We start from the raw sequence: 12,500 nt of genomic DNA on the forward strand, positions 1-12,500 counted from the left end.
CAGAGCACGTCTACAGAGACTGCCCAGAAAGAAGCAGGACGTACGCCGGGGCCCTGAGCAAGGGCCCGGCCACCAAACCAGCGCCACAGAAGCCCCCAAAGGACCCGGGTAAGAGGAACCCCCCCCAGGCCCCAGGTGCCCCTGCCCCTGGTCCCCCTGCCCCTGGTCCCCCTGCCCCAGGTCCCCCTGCCCCGGGTCCCCCTGCCCCAGGCCCCCCTGCCCCAGGTCCCCCTGCCCCTGCCCCTGGCCCCCCCGCCCCTACCCCTGGCCCCCCTCGCCCCTGGGTCCCCTGCCCCTGGGCCCCCTGCCCCTGGGTCCCCTGCCCCTGGGCCCCCTGCCCCTGGTCCCCCTGCCCCTGGGCCCCCTGCCCCTGGGCCCCCTGCCCCGGGCCCAGTTCCACCCCCCCCTGACCTGTCCTCACAGGAGGACTTCCCGCCCCTTCCCCCTGTCACCCCTGTCAGCAACTCTGCGACGGGATACAGGAAGCGGAAGAAGGAGCAGGCTAGCCCAGCGGCGGAGGACCCCTCCTCTGCCACCAAGCGGCCTGCCGTCCTCCAGAATGTCGCAGGTCCCGACCCCGTGGGGGAAGACCTCGACACGCTAGAGGAAGAAGAGGTGGAAGAAGAGATGGCTCTGACCCAGTTGGACCCAGATCTCTCCACCGACTTCGATGAGGTCCTCAACGAGGTCCTCAATCAGATTGGTCTGGGCCAGGACACCTGTCAGGCTGCAGAAGTCACAGAGGTCGCCCCCCCTCCCCAGGGGAGGTAAGCACAGCCCCTGCCGACTAACCCCTTCATCTCTTTCCCATGATGGCTGAGATATCTATCTTTTCCATTAATGTGAGGAGCATCAAGGATGTGTCTAGGAGGCAGACTGTGCTGACCTTTCTTTCCACTCAGCAGAGTGATGTGTACATGCTTCAGGAGTGTGCACCTCCCCCTCTGAGGAGGTACACTCATTTGTCCTCCCAGTGGACCCACGGTCCCTCCTACTGGTCTGGGGGTGGCGATTGCAAGTCCGCAGGGGTCGCGGTTCTTATCAGGGGAGGACGTTTCACTGTTGACTCCGTCCATGAGCTCGTCTGTGGCCGCCTTCTGGTCATAGACGGTTCGTGGGCGGGGGAGCCCGTTAGGCTCATCAACGTGTACGCCCCCCCGGAGAAGAACGCGCGGCTGGAACTTTTCCAAACCCTGCGGACGCAACTCGCCACAACGAGAACAGTAGTAATCGGCGGTGATTTTAACTGTCCGATAGAGGAGGATGGGCGCAGCTCCAGCATGTACGCAAAACTCGACACCACCTCGAAGCTGCTCCGGGAGATGATTGCGGAGGCTTCCCTGCGAGACGCAGTGGGATCCGTGGGGCGCGGTTCCGTGAATTACTCATGGAGCCGCCCCGATGGATCTGTGCGCTCCAGGATTGACTTTGTGCTCACCTCCAGGGCAGTCAGGCACCGCGGGTTCTCCATGGTTCCCTGCTTTTTCTCTGACCACAGGGCCATTCACTTTCAAGGCGATCTGGGAGAGCGCTTTGCCCCGGGCCCAGGCTCCTGGAAGCTGAATTGCACCCTGCTGGACGATGAGGAACTGCTAGAGGAGCTCAGGGAAACCTACGGTGCCTGGCGAGAGGAGAAGTCTTTCTTTCCTAAGGTAAGCGACTGGTGGGAGTTCGTGAAAGTCAAGCTGCGCAGCTTCTTTCAGGCCAGGGGACGCCAGCAAGTGTGTGCCAGGAGGAAGGAACTCAGGAGGCTGCAGCGTCAGCTGCAGTCCCTGCAGGACCTTCATCACTGTGGCTGGGACGTGAGGCAAGACCTGGAGGACACCAAGAAGTGCTTGAAAAAGCACTTTGAGGAAGAATCCAGGCACATTGTCTTCCGTGCCAAGGTGGAGCATCTCGAGAAAGGTGAGAAGTGCAACTCTTTCTTTTTCAGGAAACTCCACTCAGGACACACACCCCTGTCTGAGCTGCGTGACAAGACCGGAACACTCCAGAAGGGGAAGGAGGCCGTGATGGAAGTGGTCAGCGACTACTACACCGACCTCTACTCCCCCAAAGAAACAAACTCGGAAGCGGCCGACAGGTTCTTCTCAGGTATCTCTAACGCTATTGATCCTGCAGGTTTGTCGGCCACCAACGCCCCCTTGACGTTGGAGGAACTGCACTCTGCCGCTAAATCCTTTAGGCAAGGCAGGACCCCGGGCTGCGACGGTCTCCCAGCGGAGCTCTATGTAGCGCTGTGGGACCTCGTGGGCCCGGACCTGCTCGAGCTGTACGAGGAGATGGTGGTGGAGGGCAAGATGCCTCCTTCGCTGAGGGAGGGGATGATCACGATCCTGTACAAGCGTAAGGGGGAGAGATGTGATTTGAAAAATTGGCGTCCCATCTCTCTCCTGAACGTGGACTACAAGATCCTCGCCAAAGTCATGGCGAACAGGCTGAAGGCTGTCATCGGACAGATCATCAACCCGGATCAGACTTGTGGCATTCCTGGCCGCAGGATTGCGGACAGCCTAGCGCTTGTCCGGGACACGGTCCAATACATCAAGGACCTCCGTGTGCACGCGGCCCTGGTCAGTCTTGATCAGGAAAAGGCCTTTGACCGTGTCTCCCATGGGTTTATGTGCAGAGCCCTGCGCAGGTTTGGTCTTGGGGAAATGTTTTGTTCATATGTTGACATCATGTACAATGACATTTGTAGTTCCGTGCAGGTGAACGGCTGGAAGACTGACCCCTTCCCGGTTCTCTCCGGGGTCAGACAAGGCTGTCCTCTCTCACCTCTGCTTTTTGTTTGCTGTATAGAGCTCTTCGCCGAATGCATCAGACGGAATCCAGAGATCGGGGGAATCACCGCACCAGGACCAGACAGACGGGAAGTGAAGTGCTCGCTCTACATGGACGACGTGACGGTGTTCTGTGCCAACCAGCGCTCCATCGACCTGCTCGTCCAGACCTGCGAGGACTTCGGCCAAGCTTCGGGGGCAAAGGTCAACTGCGGGAAGTCGGAAGTCATGCTCTTCGGAAAGTGGTTCCTGCCTTCTTCTGCATCCATGCCCTTTGGCATCAAGACAGACTTCATGAAGATTTTGGGAGTTTGGTTTGGTGCCGAGGGCGCAGCCCTGAAGTCTTGGGAGGAGAGACTGGCCAAGATGCGCCAAAAGTTTGGACTCTGGAGCCTCAGAGACCTCACCATCGAAGGGAAGACACTGGTACTCCGCAGCAAGATTCTCCCTGTGTTGCAGTACCTCGCCCAGGCCTGGCCCCCTCGGGTCAACACCTGCAAGGCCATCACCAGGGCGGTGTTTCACTTCATCTGGGGCTCCAAGATGGACAGAGTAAAGCGGGCAGTCATGTTCAAGGAACCCCTCAAGGGCGGTAAGGGCGTGCCCGACATCGCCACCCAGCTGAGGGTGTTCTTTGCTTGCAACTGCGTCCGCAGAACTTTGCCAAGACGGACTACGGACTCTGGCGGGAACGCAATGTCTCGCTTCTTCCTGTTGCCTCTCTGGAGGTCCCTGGGGTGGGACACTTGGGATAGTTCCATCCCCTACAACTGGGACACTCCTTGGTTCTACTTGGATACCTTCAAGTTCATCAGGGAGCAAGGGCTGCAGGGAGTCAAGCCGGACTTGTGGAAGCCAAAGACGATCTACAAGCTCATCCGAGCCAGCGACATTTTGGAGTCGGTTCCAGGCCTGCCTTCAGACACCTGCAAGGTGGTCTGGAGGAATGTTTCTTCCAACATCCTCACCAACAGGCACAAAGACCTGGCATGGATGGCTATCCAGGGGGGACTGCCTCTCAGGACATTTATGCATGCCAGGAACCTGAGCAGATACAGACACTGCCCCTTCTGCATCATCCATGAGGAAACGTCTTACCACGTTTTCTGGGAGTGCTCATTTGCTCAGGCCCTGTTGGGGGCCCTGGAACCTGAACTCAAGGACTTTGTGCCACAGACAGCCATCACTCACTTCGGGGTGTTGAATGGACTGTTCTGTGGAACTTTTTCTTTGGAGGACATTGACGGCGCCTGGCGGGTGCTGTGCTGTTTTAAGGACGCTTTATGGTGCGCCAGAAAGCGCCTCATCCACCAGCGGGAGAGGATGTCCATTGAGGACTGCCGCAGACTGATCCTCAGTCTGCTCAGAGACTATTCCTTGTTGGACTTTAAGGAGGAAGAGGACGTCTGAAGATTTCCCCCCTTCCCCCTACTCCCCCTTGCGTGTCTTTGTCCCTTCAATAAAGCTTCGGGCCTGTGTTTCCCCCTCCCCTCCCCCCCCCCCCCCCACACACCCGATGCCTATTGTTGATAGTGTTTTTCAGTTATCGCTTTCGTGCATGACATAGTGACTAGGAAATGTATATTGTATTAGGATGCTACAGTTTTTGGGGTAAGCGGCGTCATGCATGACGTGGTGATCCGGGGGATTCATCTTCTGTGCACATCACGTCAGGCATCATACCGCTGAGCGAGTGTATTTATTTGCCTGAATGTATTTATCGTATGTTTGGAACTGTATTGCTATGTGGTGCGCTGCGTCGCAGTACAGGGTGAGATGTACCCCGATTACACGTAACATGTTGTTTTTGATGCTTCTGCAATAAAAGTATCTTTTCAATCAAAAACCTGTCCTGAAGGTCAAAGAAAAGCCGGAGATGTGTAGAAAAGAAGGTTGCCAAAGAACACTGCCGCTCGGCTCCTGAAATAAGGATACGTCATGCCAGCAGATCCCTGCGGCAGCATGAAGCTTTTCAGGCCTTACCGTCAAAGGGTAAATGGCTGAGCGGCTCCACTTCTTTCCAGATGAGAGCGGCAATAAATATGGAATGCTTCACGAATTTGCGTGTCATCCTTGCGCAGGGGCCATGCTAATCTTCTCTGTATCGTTCCAATTTTAGTATATGTGCTGCCGAAGCGAGCACAGAGCTGGAGCGGCGGCCGAAGCAGTTATATACCGCGTGCCCTTTTCCTACCGGCATTTTAGGGAGAGTGGCGCATGAGCTTCCAATCTGCTTTCGGAGCACAGAGTCTTTGGAAAGCTTCAGGACAAACGAGACGGAGCCAAACAAGACTTTGACCGAAAATGGAGCTTGCTGCTCGGAAAGCTCAGGATTTTCCATCAGCTGCTTTGCCATTAGCACCGAAGGCGAATAAATTATGCTGATCAGTCAGCAGAGGCAGACTTCCCCTTGTTTGGCCAGAGAGGGCAGAAAGTGACAGCAGCTGCGGTCGAACTGCCAAATCAGCCGAATTCAGGAGAGAAGGAAAAAAAGGCAAACACCTGTCCTGAAGGTTATCGCTTCTCGGCCTTTTGGCTAAGATCAAGTGTAGTATCGACCTTGCCTTTAGGGGTGTCCCGGCTTCCAGCTAGGACGTTGAGAAACACTTGCATCTATCCAAGCCATTTGGTCTGTGTGGGGTACCCTCTTCTCGGCCTTGTAGGATCGTCGGTTAAATCCGGCTTCACCTACTTGCTGCTATTGGGTTTGAGGCTTAGCCCCCACACAGAACGAGTTTGTGATCTTCCCCCCCCCTTGTTCACTCTGCGTTACTACCTCCGGGCAGTAGACGCTCAATAGCCTTTTCAAAGGCTAAGCAAGCGAGAGTGAAGCCGCCGAGGAAGAAGAAGGAGAAGGAACCCGACCAAGATCCCTGGGAAGCCCTTCTGAACTCCTCTGCGCCAAGATGGGGAAGAAACAGACCGTGAAGAAGCCACAGAACGCCACCACCGCCAAGACCCCGGGAGAAGCCGCCTCCGCCTCCACCTCCACCCCAGACCGCCCCGGCCCTGCAGACGGTCTCCCTCCCTTGGAGCCCTGGATGAAGCAGACAGTCGTGCTGCGGCTGAAAGAGGTGGATGGCAGAATCCCGGAAATGACCCCGGAAGTCTTCGGCAAGAAGATGATACTCGAGCAGGGATTCAGCAAGGCAGAGACCCTGTCGGTGCAGTCCTTTGTGAGAGGTATGTTCCTGGTCACCTTTGTCTCACTACAGGTGTGCAGAAGGTACTGGGAGGCAGTGAAGACCGCTGGACCCGACTCCCTCTTCCGGAAGTTCGCTGCGAACTCTCCCATTCAAAGGGACGAAAGAAGGATCACGGTGTCCATGAGGAACCCTCACGTCCCCGGCAGAGACATAGCCACCTACCTCCAAAGGTTTTGTGTCGTGTTGAAGGACCCAGTCCGGATACTAGACACCAACGGCTTCTGGACTGGTAAGTGGGCAGTGTTTTGCAGGCTACTAAGAGATCGTCCCGCTGGAGATCTCCAACACCTGCAACAATGCTTCTCCCTGGGATCGTCATCAGGACTCCTACACTACCCGGACCTACCCCAGTCATGCCGCAAGTGCGGCCAGCCGGGGCACGAGGGTAAGGAATGCAGTGTGCTTTCTTGTAGGTTCTGTAGGTCTGCAGGTCACGAGACCAAGGATTGCCCAAGGTCCAGAACCTGCAACCTCTGTGGACGGTCCGAGCACGTCTACAGAGACTGCCCAGAAAGAAGCAGGACGTACGCCGGGGCCCTGAGCAAGGGCCCGGCCACCAAACCAGCGCCACAAAAGCCTCCAAAGGACCCGGGTAAGAGGAACCCCCCCCAGGCCCCAGGTACCCCTGCCCCTGGTCCCCCTGCCCCTGGTCCCCCTGGTCCCCCTGCCCCTGGTCCCCCTGCCCCTGGCCCCCCTGCCCCTGGTCCCCCTGCCCCTGGTCCCCCCGCCCCTGGCCCCCCCGCCCCTGGTCCCCCTGCCCCTGCCCCTGGTCCCTCTGCCCCGGCCCCCGGCCCCTCGGCCCCTGTTCCCCCTGCCCCTACCCCCCCCTGCCCCCCTGCCCCTGCCCCGGTCCCACCCCCCCCGGACCTGTCCTCCCAGGAGGACTTCCCGCCCCTTCCCCCTGTTACCCCTGTCAGCAACTCTGCGGCGGGGTACAGGAAGCGGAAGAAGGAGCAGGCCAGCCCGGCGGCAGAGGACACCTCCTCTGCCACCAAGCGGCCTGCCGTCCTCCAGAATGTCGCAGGCCCCGACCCCGTGGGGGAGGACCTCGACACGCTGGAGGAAGAAGAGGTGGAAGAAGAGATGGCTCTGACCCAGTCGGAGCCAGATCTCTCCACCGACTTCAATGAGGTCCTCAACGAGGTCCTCAATCAGATTGGTCTGGGCCAGGACACTTGTCAGGCTGCAGAGGTCACAGAGGTCGCCCCCCCTCCCCAGGGGAGGTAGGCACAGCCCCTGCCGACTAACCCCTTCATCTCTTTCCCATGATGGCTGAGATATCTATCTTTTCCATTAATGTGAGGAGCATAAAGGACGTGTCTAGGAGGCAGACTGTGCTGACCTTTCTTTCCACACAGCAGAGTGATGTGTACATGCTTCAGGAGTGCGCACTTCCCCCTCTGAGGAGGTACACTCATTTGTCCTCCCAGTGGACCCATGGTCCCTCCTACTGGTCTGGGGGTGGCGATTGCAAGTCTGCAGGGGTTGCGGTTCTTATCCGGGGAGGACTTTTCACTGTTGACTCCGTCCATGAGCTCGTCTGTGGCCGCCTTCTGGTCATAGATGGTTCGTGGGCGGGGGAGCCCGTTAGGCTCATCAACGTGTACGCCCCCCCGGAGAAGAACGCGCGGCTGGAACTTTTCCAAACCCTGCGGACGCAACTCGCCACAACGAGAGCAGTAGTAATCGGCGGTGACTTTAACTGTCCGATAGAGGAGGATGGGCGCAGCTCCAGCATATACGCAAAACTCGACGTCACCTCGAAGCTGCTCCGGGAGATGATTGCAGAGGCTTCCCTGCGAGACGCAGTGGGATCCGTGGGGCGCGGTTCCGTGAACTACTCATGGAGCCGCCCCGATGGATCCGTGCGCTCCAGGATTGACTTTGTGCTCACCTCCAGGGCAGTCAGGCACCGCGGGTTCTCCATGGTTCCCTGCTTTTTCTCTGACCACAGGGCCATTCACTTTCAAGGTGATCTGGGAGAGGGCTTTGCCCCGGGCCCAGGCTCCTGGAAGCTGAATTGCACCCTGCTGGGCGATGAGGAACTGCTAGCGGAGCTCAGGGAAATCTACGGTGCCTGGCGAGAGGAGAAGGCTTTCTTTCCTAAGGTCAGCGACTGGTGGGAGTTCGTGAAAGTCAAGCTGCGCAGCTTCTTTCAGGCCAGGGGACGCCAGCAAGTGTGTGCCAGGAGGAAGGAACTCAGGAGGCTGCAGCGTCAGCTGCAGTCCCTGCAGGACCTTCACCACTGTGGCTGGGACGTGAGGCAAGACCTGGAGGACACCAAGAAGTGCTTGAAAAAGCACTTTGAGGAAGAATCCAGGCACATTGTCTTCCGTGCCAAAGTGGAGCATCTCGAGAAAGGTGAGAAGTGTAACTCTTTCTTTTTCAGGAAACTCCACTCAGGACACACACCCCTGTCGGAGCTGCGTGACAAGACTGGAACACTCCAGAAGGGGAAGGAGGCCGTGATGGAAGTGGTCAGCGACTACTACTCCGACCTCTACTCTCCTAAAGAAACGAACTCGGAAGCGGCCGACAGGTTCTTGTCAGGTATCTCTAACACTATTGATCCTGCAGGTTTGTCGGCCACCAACGCCCCCTTGACGTTGGAGGAACTGCACTCTGCCGCTAAATCCTTTAGGCAAGGCAGGACCCCGGGCTGCGACGGTCTCCCAGCGGAGCTTTATGTAGCGCTGTGGGATCTCGTGGGCCCGGACCTGCTCGAGCTGTACGAGGAGATGGTGGTGGAGGGCAAGATGCCTCCTTCGTTGAGGGAGGGGATGATCACGATCCTGTACAAGCGTAAGGGGGAGAGATGTGACTTGAAAAATTGGCGTCCCATCTCTCTTCTGAACGTGGACTACAAGATCCTCGCCAAGGTCATGGCGAACAGACTGAAGGCTGTCATCGGACAGATCATCAACCCGGATCAGACTTGTGGCATTCCTGGCCGCAGGATTGCGGACAGCCTAGCGCTTGTCCGGGACACGGTCCAATACATCAAGGACCGCCGTGTGCACGCGGCCCTGGTCAGTCTTGATCAGGAGAAGGCCTTTGACCGTGTCTCCCATGGGTTTATGTGCAGAGCCCTGCGCAGGTTTGGTCTCGGGGAAATGTTTTGTTCATATGTTGACATCATGTATAATGACATCTGTAGTTCCGTGCAGGTGAACGGCTGGAAGACTGACCCCTTCCCGGTTCTCTCCGGGGTCAGACAAGGCTGTCCTCTCTCACCTCTGCTTTTTGTTTGCTGTATAGAGCTCTTCGCCGAATGCATCAGACGGAATCCAGAGATCGGGGGAATCACCGCACCGGGACCAGACAGACGGGAAGTGAAGTGCTCGCTCTACATGGACGACGTGACGGTGTTCTGTGCCAACCGGCGCTCCATCGACCTGCTCGTCCAGACCTGCGAGGACTTCGGCCAAGCTTCGGGGGCAAAGGTCAACTGCGGGAAGTCGGAAGTCATGCTCTTCGGAAAGTGGTTCCTGCCTTCTTCTGCATCCATGCCCTTTGGCATCAAGACAGACTTCATGAAGATTTTGGGAGTTTGGTTTGGTGCCGAGGGCGCAGCCCTGAAGTCTTGGGAGGAGAGACTGGCCAAGATGCGCCAAAAGTTTGGACTCTGGAGCCTCAGAGACCTCACCATCGAAGGGAAGACACTGGTACTCCGCAGCGAGATTCTCTCTGTGTTGCAGTACCTCGCCCAGGCCTGGCCCCCCCGGGTCAACACCTGCAAGGCCATCACCAGGGCGGTGTTTCACTTCATCTGGGGCTCCAAGATGGACAGAGTGAAGCGGGCAGTCATGTTCAAGGAACCCCTCAAGGGCGGTAAGGGCGTGCCCGACATCGCCACCCAGCTGAGGGTGTTCTTTGCTTGCAACTGCGTCCGCAGAACTTTGCCAAGACGGACTATGGACTCTGGCGGGAACGCAATGTCTCGCTTCTTCCTGTTGCCTCTCTGGAGGTCCCTGGGGTGGGACACTTGGGATAGTTCCATCCCCTACAACTGGGACACTCCTTGGTTCTACTTGGATACCTTCAAGTTCATCAGGGAGCAAGGGCTGCAGGGAGTCAAGCCGGACTTGTGGAAGCCAAAGACCATCTACAAGCTCATCCGAGCCAGCGACATTTTGGAGTCGGTTCCAGGCCTGCCTTCAGACACCTGCAAGGTGGTCTGGAGGAATGTTTCTTCTAACATCCTCACCAACAGGCACAAAGACCTGGCATGGATGGCTATCCAGGGGGGACTGCCTCTCAGGACATTTATGCATGCCAGGAACCTGAGCAGATACAGACACTGCCCCTTCTGCATCACCCATGAGGAAACGTCCTACCATGTTTTCTGGGAGTGCTCATTTGCTCAGGCCCTGTTGGGGGCCCTGGAACCTGAACTCAAGGACTTTGTGCCACAGACAGCCATCACTCACTTTGGGGTTTTGAATGGACTGTTCTGTGGAACTTTTTCTTTGGAGGACATTGACGGCGCCTGGCGGGTGCTGTGCTGTTTCAAGGACGCTTTATGGTGCGCCAGAAAGCGCCTCACACTCCAGCGGGAGAGGATGTCCATTGAGGACTGCCGCAGACTGATCCTCAGTCTGCTCAGAGACTATTCCTTGTTGGACTTTAAGGAGGAAGAGGACGTCTGAAGATTCCCCCCTTCCCCCTACTCCCCCTTGCGTGTCTTTGTCCCTTCAATAAAGCTTCGGGCCTGTGTTTCCCCCTTCCCTCCCCTTCCACCCCCCCCCCCCCCCACACACACCCGATGCCTATTGTTGACAGTGTTTTTCTTTTCAGTTATCGTTTTCGTGCATGACATAGTAACTAGGAAATGTATATCGTATTAGGATGCTACAGTTTTTGGGGTAAGCGGCGTCATGCATGACGTGGTGGTCCGGGGGATTCATCCTCCGTGCACATCACGTCAGGCATCATACCGCTGAGCGAATGTATTTATTGGCCTGAATGTATTTATCGTATGTTTGGAACTGTATTGCTATGTGGTGCGCTGCGTCGCAGTACAGGGTGAGATGTACCCCGATTACACGTAACATGTTGTTTTTGATGCTTCTGCAATAAAAGGTATCTCTAACGCTATTGATCCTGCAGGTTTGTCGGCCACCAACGCCCCCTTGACGTTGGAGGAACTGCACTCTGCCGCTAAATCCTTTAGGCAAGGCAGGACCCCGGGCTGCGACGGTCTCCCAGCGGAGCTCTATGTAGCGCTGTGGGACCTCGTGCGCCCGGACCTGCTCGAGCTGTACGAGGAGATGGTGGTGGAGGGCAAGATGCCTCCTTCGCTGAGGGAGGGGATGATCACGATCCTGTACAAGCGTAAGGGGGAGAGATGTGATTTGAAAAATTGGCGTCCCATCTCTCTCCTGAACGTGGACTACAAGATCCTCGCCAAAGTCATGGCGAACAGGCTGAAGGCTGTCATTGGACAGATCATCAACCCGGATCAGACTTGTGGCATTCCTGGCCGCAGGATTGCGGACAGCCTAGCGCTTGTCCGGGACACGGTCCAATACATCAAGGACCTCCGTGTGCACGCGGCCCTGGTCAGTCTTGATCAGGAAAAGGCCTTTGACCGTGTCTCCCATGGGTTTATGTGCAGAGCCCTGCGCAGGTTTGGTCTTGGGGAAATGTTTTGTTCATATGTTGACATCATGTACAATGACATTTGTAGTTCCGTGCAGGTGAACGGCTGGAAGACTGACCCCTTCCCGGTTCTCTCCGGGGTCAGACAAGGCTGTCCTCTCTCACCTCTGCTTTTTGTTTGCTGTATAGAGCTCTTCGCCGAATGCATCAGACGGAATCCAGAGATCGGGGGAATCACCGCACCGGGACCAGACAGACGGGAAGTGAAGTGCTCGCTCTACATGGACGACGTGACGGTGTTCTGTGCCAACCAGCGCTCCATCGACCTGCTCGTCCAGACCTGCGAGGACTTCGGCCAAGCTTCGGGGGCAAAGGTCAACTGCGGGAAGTCGGAAGTCATGCTCTTCGGAAAGTGGTTCCTGCCTTCTTCTGCATCCATGCCCTTTGGCATCAAGACAGACTTCATGAAGATTTTGGGAGTTTGGTTTGGTGCCGAGGGCGCAGCCCTGAAGTCTTGGGAGGAGAGACTGGCCAAGATGCGCCAAAAGTTTGGACTCTGGAGCCTCAGAGACCTCACCATCGAAGGGAAGACACTGGTACTCCGCAGCGAGATTCTCCCTGTGTTGCAGTACCTCGCCCAGGCCTGGCCCCCTCGGGTCAACACCTGCAAGGCCATCACCAGGGCGGTGTTTCACTTCATCTGGGGCTCCAAGATGGACAGAGTAAAGCGGGCAGTCATGTTCAAGGAACCCCTCAAGGGCGGTAAGGGCGTGCCCGACATCGCCACCCAGCTGAGGGTGTTCTTTGCTTGCAACTGCGTCCGCAGAACTTTGCCAAGACGGACTACGGACTCTGGCGGGAACGCAATGTCTCGCTTCTTCCTGTTGCCTCTCTGGAGGTCCCTGGGGTG

The 12,500-nt window shown here is 57.1% G+C and overlaps 1 non-coding gene and 1 pseudogene across 1 annotated transcript; one reads left to right on the plus strand and one right to left on the minus strand.

Moving 5' to 3' along the window:
* Nucleotides 1-4,819: 4,819 nt before the first annotated feature.
* LOC149442711 (U6 spliceosomal RNA) lies at nt 4,820-4,926 on the minus strand. Its single transcript, XR_016307031.1, has one exon. It is a non-coding gene; the product is annotated as a U6 spliceosomal RNA (small nuclear RNA).
* Nucleotides 4,927-5,299: 373 nt separating this feature from the next.
* On the plus strand, nt 5,300-5,392 carry LOC149442712 (U2 spliceosomal RNA; annotated as a pseudogene).
* Nucleotides 5,393-12,500: the final 7,108 nt, after the last annotated feature.

The sequence above is a fragment of the Staurois parvus genome, unplaced genomic scaffold (assembly GCF_062004578.1).
Source record: "Staurois parvus isolate SC_StPar_1 unplaced genomic scaffold, SC_StPar_1.0 ptg000884l, whole genome shotgun sequence".
Classification (NCBI taxonomy): Eukaryota; Metazoa; Chordata; class Amphibia; order Anura; family Ranidae; genus Staurois; species Staurois parvus.